General features: G+C 29.9%; 1 long non-coding RNA gene across 3 annotated transcripts; it reads right to left on the reverse strand.

Moving 5' to 3' along the window:
* Positions 1 to 501: 501 nt before the first annotated feature.
* On the reverse strand, positions 502 to 2,111 carry LOC145092929 (uncharacterized). 3 transcript variants are annotated; one of them, XR_013702687.1, is made up of 2 exons: positions 1,619 to 2,111; positions 502 to 748 (listed from the first exon to the last, which is right to left on the reverse strand). It is a non-coding gene; the product is annotated as an uncharacterized LOC145092929 (long non-coding RNA). The 3 variants fall into 3 exon arrangements; XR_013702686.1 differs by having other exon boundaries at positions 502 to 755; XR_013702688.1 differs by lacking the exon at positions 502 to 748 and adding an exon at positions 915 to 1,467.
* Positions 2,112 to 6,331: the final 4,220 nt, after the last annotated feature.

The raw sequence follows: 6,331 nt of genomic DNA on the forward strand, positions 1-6,331 counted from the left end.
GTCCAAGTTATTTTCAAATTTGCTGTCCAAAAACAAACACCGGATAAGTGTATCTACTTAAATGTTTTATCGACTTTGTTTTTTGAGTATAAATATTAAATTTTATATATAATTAAATAATACATACCTAACAACATTTTTAGTAAAATCTAATTTAGCAATAAACTCACGTGCTTAAAAAAATGTTTTATCAACTTTTCTAAGATACCTTTGACTACTTTCAAATTACAAAATTAAAAATCCGAAAATCTAATTAAATAAATGTATTCCTTTTATCTTAAGACAAATATTTTTCATATAAAAATATTAGAAAGGGTATTTTTCTTATAAAAGTAATTTTTAGGTAGTCATTCTCTAATAGTTATTTTGTGTTGAATATTTAATAAACTATTAGTTTTATAACTTTTGTTTTATTTTAGTTTGTATTGTAAAATATTTTTCTTGTTTTTTTTAATATTTTATGTAATACAATGTAAAATTTTTTCTTAACAACGCACACAATGAAAAAAAGAAACATAATTACCGACTCTCTATATTTTATATAATTATATTTAATAATGTAAAATCATGTCGTATTTGGTGTACCCAAATAGAAATTAAAGCACTGAAAATACTCAAACCATAAAAAAACCAAAAACATACACAAATTAACAAAATCTAAAACAAAAGATATGGTCAGATCTATTTCTAATTTGTCTTCCCTTACTTTAGTGTAATCATAAAACATGAAACTTCTCTGCTACCAATCCTGCATCCTTAATAAATAAACTTTGATTATTTATTAATGTCCAATATCACAATAGAAGAACATATCAATAGTCTCCACAAAGTTAAGAAAATATCTTGTACTTGTGGTTAATATGAATTATCCCCTCAATTGTACACCAACATGAAAAGGTTAATACAAATATAAGTACATGTAGAAAACTGAATATTTTTTAAATCTTTTATTAAAACATATGTTATATGGAAGTGGAATGTTCATACCATTATTTTCGGTTTTTATGATTAATTTTCCTATCAAGAACTTGTAATGGCAAAATAAAACTAAAGTCAACTAAAGAACAACTCAAATATCATGAAGCAGTTCAAAATTAAGATTAAAGAACTACATATAATGTTGCATTTAAACATTATCTAAATAAGGTAACTTTTTCAAAAAAACTGTTATAGCAACCCAAACAGATTGTTGTTAGTCCCAAACAAACCATTTTTACACTTTTTTTTTTTCACAAATCCATGTAATTTAAAATTTAAATCCTTTCCTGACATCATACATCAAGATATGGATAATAATCAACAATAAGAAGTGCACAAACATGAAGTGATTTATTAAAAGTTTTGATATCATATGAGCTTTTACTAATAGAATAATCACATCTGTAGACCACACAAATTCAAATGCAGCCCCGAAACATCTTTCTCCAGAAAATATTATCTATTGTTTGAGATTTGAAATTCAAAAATCTGAAAATCAAGTTACATTCATGCGCATACAGAAAATAGCACCTATTGTTTCAGATATAAAAAGTTAAATATAATCACACACACGAATTGAACTTATTAAAATCTAGGAAAATATTACAGGAAGCATACATGAGCGTACTGAAAAACATACCTTTTTGAAATGAAGTGGGGGAAATAGGATTCCGATCTACAGAAAAACAATAATTTTACATAAAGAGTAATGAAAATCAGGTTCATATGTAGAATTTGTGTGTCTCTGTGTGTGTGTGGCGGAGGTTCTGATTGAGTTAGGTAGAGAAGGACGAAAAACATGAAAAGATAAGATTCGGGAATGTGTATTGTTGTGAAGGTGACATGCTCACTTTTGTTATCTCTATCCGCCAATGGCGTTTGAGGGATAGCGTGGTTATGTGTTGAAGATGAAGGCTTACGGTCGAGATCAACGATGGATGTGGTGCTGATGGTTGGTTGTGATCGTGGGTATGGTAGAGGTGGTGGGTGGTGGAATGAAGAAGACGGGGTTGAAGAGGAAAAGTCGATCGAGAAAAAGAGAGGCTAAAGAGTGCTAGGGTTCGTAAGGTGTATTTGTGTGTTATCAATTAGGAGACCATTGGACCCAAGACAAATCAACGACCTAAATTAGACACGCTGGCAATCCATGTGACCAACATGTAAAATCCCTGTCATTTTATCCTTCAATTCTGATTGGTTATTCTATGTTCACATGGATAATCAATTTTTTAATCTCTACCATTCAATTTTGATCAAGGGTCTAAGTTTAAAAATTTTGTAGTTTATAATATATATATATACTAGTTTATAACATTACGATTATAAAATTAATTAAACTTTTATAATAAAAATATATAATTATTAATCAATTGTTTTAAATAAATGATTTTAAATAAATTATTAATTAAGAGATATATTAAATTTTTATAATTATTATAACTTCAAATTTAACATATAATTAATTAGAAATTTTGAATTTTGAAATGGTTGCCTAATATATTTACATAACACATGACATAATATTAATGAGGATTTGTATTAAAGTGACACTTGTTACAATAAGATTAAAACTATTCATTTACTAGAATACGGATATATATATATATATATATATATATATATATATATATATATATATATATATATATATATATATAAAACTTAAATAGTAGCCAATTAACTAAAAAAACTTTTTAATTATGAATCATAATTTATAAAACAACTATTAAGAAAATTTGATTATACTTTAATATTTCATTGGCAATTTTTTTGATAAGAAGGTACATAGTAAGGTATTATATTTGATAAATGATTAAAGATATATATTAAAAATAAACAATAAGTTGTTATTCGGTTTTTTTTGGATTATTCGATTCTTATTTTAGAAACCAAAACTAATCCGAAATCCAAAACAATAATTCGGTTTAACTTAAAATCAATACAAAAATTTGAATATCCGAACCAAATAGTCAATCCAAATTGTCCGACCGGACAATTCGGTTTTAACAAAATGGTGAACATCCTTGATTTGTGGATGAATGTACAAAGTAAAATAACATAATTCAAAATATTTATAATATTTTAAAGGAAATCACTAAATAATATATAAATTTGATAGGAATATTAGAAATTATTTCTTAAATAATAATGTCGAAATATGTAATTTTTTATCATTTATTACTTAGAAGGCAAGTTTCGTCCGATTAGCGGACAAGATCGATCAAATCCCTTGACCACTCCAATAAAGTTACATCAAAATCACTAACTCAATAGTTTCAACGGACCAATCCAGCCACCTTGATGTTGATGGATCAATCGTGTCGCACACTAGGAAATCGATTCGATACTTTTGATCAATATGGATGTCCGGATTTTGGGTTAAAAGATGGTTATTAAAAGGGTTTCACCAAAAAAATCTTGACTCTCCATGTGGAGTGTAAACTAGTGAACAAAATCTGGTGCTCAATATTATTTAGGAATTAGTGGTTATCTCATAATCTGCTTTAACCCTATAATGTATATCATTGGAGAGACATCAATTAGAATATTGTCAACCATCAATAAGATGAATCATAGATAGACCTAGACCTTTTTTGACAACTCTCTGTCCAAAGAAATAGAAGATTTCAATAAAAAAGAGCATCTATAACAGTGTAATTCCTTTGTTCTTCTTAAGAGCATGAACTGACTCCAATAATTATGGATGATTCCATTAGTTCCAAGGTTTGTGGAATAACCAATATCTTTTCAGCTTTGAAATTTAGCCTAAGTATGAATCATAAACCTTTTTTCTAAAAACTCGATCTTCACATATTGACTTCCTGGAAATAAATTTTAGCAGAAAGTAAGTACTATAATTATTTAACATATTTTACATACATCAAACATTAATAAAAAAATTCAAAATATTTACACTTACTTTTCCATATATCATATTCTTTTGATTGGAGTTTTTATTAGAGAAATTAAGCACCAATTTAACTTCTTGTTCAATGTTCATTTCAGGTTTTAGAATGATAAGAAAGGGGATATGATGGATAACGTAAGATCCATATTCTAGAACGACAAATAAAAAAACATATTTATATATTATATTGATCATGCCATCATGGTAGTTCAGATAAAGGAAGTGAATAATCACACTACCAAAAAACAAATAAGCAAACTAATCTAGCTTAAAGAAGAACTGAAGGGCACATAAATTGGTAAGAGAAATAAGCTTACCAAACACATCTGGACCTCCATGATCAATATAATATATTAATATATGAAAATTGTGACACCCATTGTAGGTATTTTCATTTCAACCCTTGTATTTCTTTTAAGTTTGCATATCAAGTCTATACGTTGGGTGTACTAAGGATACGCCGGGCGTAAGTCAAATAATTTTGGGATGGGTCAAAATATAAATACGCTTGGAGTACATAGGTGTATGTCGAGCGTACTCGTGTTGCTTCCAAACCCTAATTCCTTGGATGTGACCACTATTTAAGCAACAAAAACCCTTTTGGACCTTCTCATGATCAGCCTCCATTTTCTCCAAACCCTAAAATCGAACCCTAGTGTGTGAAGGAGAGTTTTGAAGCTTAGAAAGTGATTCTTATGTGGTTGGTGTTAAAAAGAAGATCTTTCAAGTGGAGATGGTGCATTGTAGCTTGTAGATCCAAAAACTCCATGTTCTTGTGTAACTTTTCAAGCTATAAAGTTTGAATCTTGGAGCTTGTCTTAGTAGATCTTACTTAGTCTTGTATTTTGCTCCTTTTGTCCCAATGCTTGGATCTTTGTAAGTATGGAGTACTCCAAAGCTATTAAACTGTAATTTCATACATTGTAAGGTGTGTTAAGTCATAAAAATGCTAGGTAGATCACTTCTTTTCTTTCATTCAAGAGTTTGGGGGGGGGGGGTTATGAAGTCAAAGTTATAGGTTTTGAGTTGTAGCTCTTTCTAGCCATGCAAAGGCTTAAAATCAAAGACTTTATGGATTAAGACATTTATTAGGGGCCAGATCTGTGTTTGGAATGGATGTATTCATTGATTAAGAGGTTTGCATGAAGAATGTGTGACCAGTGAGCGTACGTTGTACGTACGCTGTACGTACGCTTGGCTACGCCCCACGTAGCCTTATGCGAGTCCAGTTTTAGTGATGCACCCTACGCCTAGAGTAGAGTTGAGTACGCCCCGAGCGTACTGACCCCAAGTTGACTTTTGTGAATTTAGACCAATTGGGAATTAATTGAATGTGGTGGGTTTATGAGGGGTAAAATGATCTTTTAACCTAAGTGTGTCAACTAGACTTGTCCATGGATTTAGTAGTGTGTGTGTATGTGTGTGTGTGTGCATGTGAAAACACATTAATTATTAATTAAGGTTAATTAGTGTATTTAATTAGGCTGAGTCTAGTTTCGACAGTTTGTGTGTGAGTTCTATCAGTCATCAGGGCTAGGTGAGTCTCCTCACTTATTCTTACATGTGTGGTAGAATAGTTGTATATATGTGATGACCAGCTGGGTCTAGATGTTATTATTGTGTTTGTGTTGTTTATGTGTGATTGAGACTTCTGGTAGTCTCCAGGGTTGCTGATAACCTACATGGTGTGTTGTTTTCCCACTAAGACTTCGGGTAATCTCTAGGGTTGCTGATAACCCATAACTGTGTTATATGTTGTGTTGTATGGGATATATTGGGGAACTCACTAAGCTTTGTGCTTACAGTTGTTGATTAAATGTGTTTCAGGTACTTTTGAGGATTGTGGGAAGGCGAATGCTTGATTGTACACATTTGGCAGGAGATTTTATTTGGACATTTTGGGACACTATGAAATTTTAATGTGGAATTGTATTTGACATAATGAATTTTCTTGGGATGGTTTTTATGAAAACTGTTTTTCTATGGTTTTAAAATGAAATTTTGGTTTGAAAATTTGGATGTTATATAAAGATGCCGTCATTTAGCCCACTTATCACAACTTGTGCACAACCTCGTTGAACTTCATTCGTGTTTTCAAGCATAACAACAAAGAATTGTGTCAATAGTCTCAACTTTGTTGCAATGGATTATGATATTTTAATAAAAAACTACTTTATTAAAAACATTTTCAGTAAAATCCTACTCTAAATGACATAAATGTTGACCCTGGCATTTTCTTTAAAAACATTATCAATTAGAAACAAATCAACAAACTATATTGTTTTAACAAATTTTCATAAAATGACAGTAAATGAATCTGGAAACTACAAATTCCATAGATTCTATTTGGCATCCGATCAACAAAGTATATGTATCTTTACCAGATCAACCTCCCTAACAACATGTACCTTAAAAACATAAAAGATATAAAGATAGATACTTTTA

Source organism: Lactuca serriola, chromosome 3 (assembly GCF_051521515.1).
Source record: "Lactuca serriola cultivar US96UC23 chromosome 3, Lser_US96UC23_V15, whole genome shotgun sequence".
NCBI classification, from domain to species: Eukaryota; Viridiplantae; Streptophyta; class Magnoliopsida; order Asterales; family Asteraceae; genus Lactuca; species Lactuca serriola.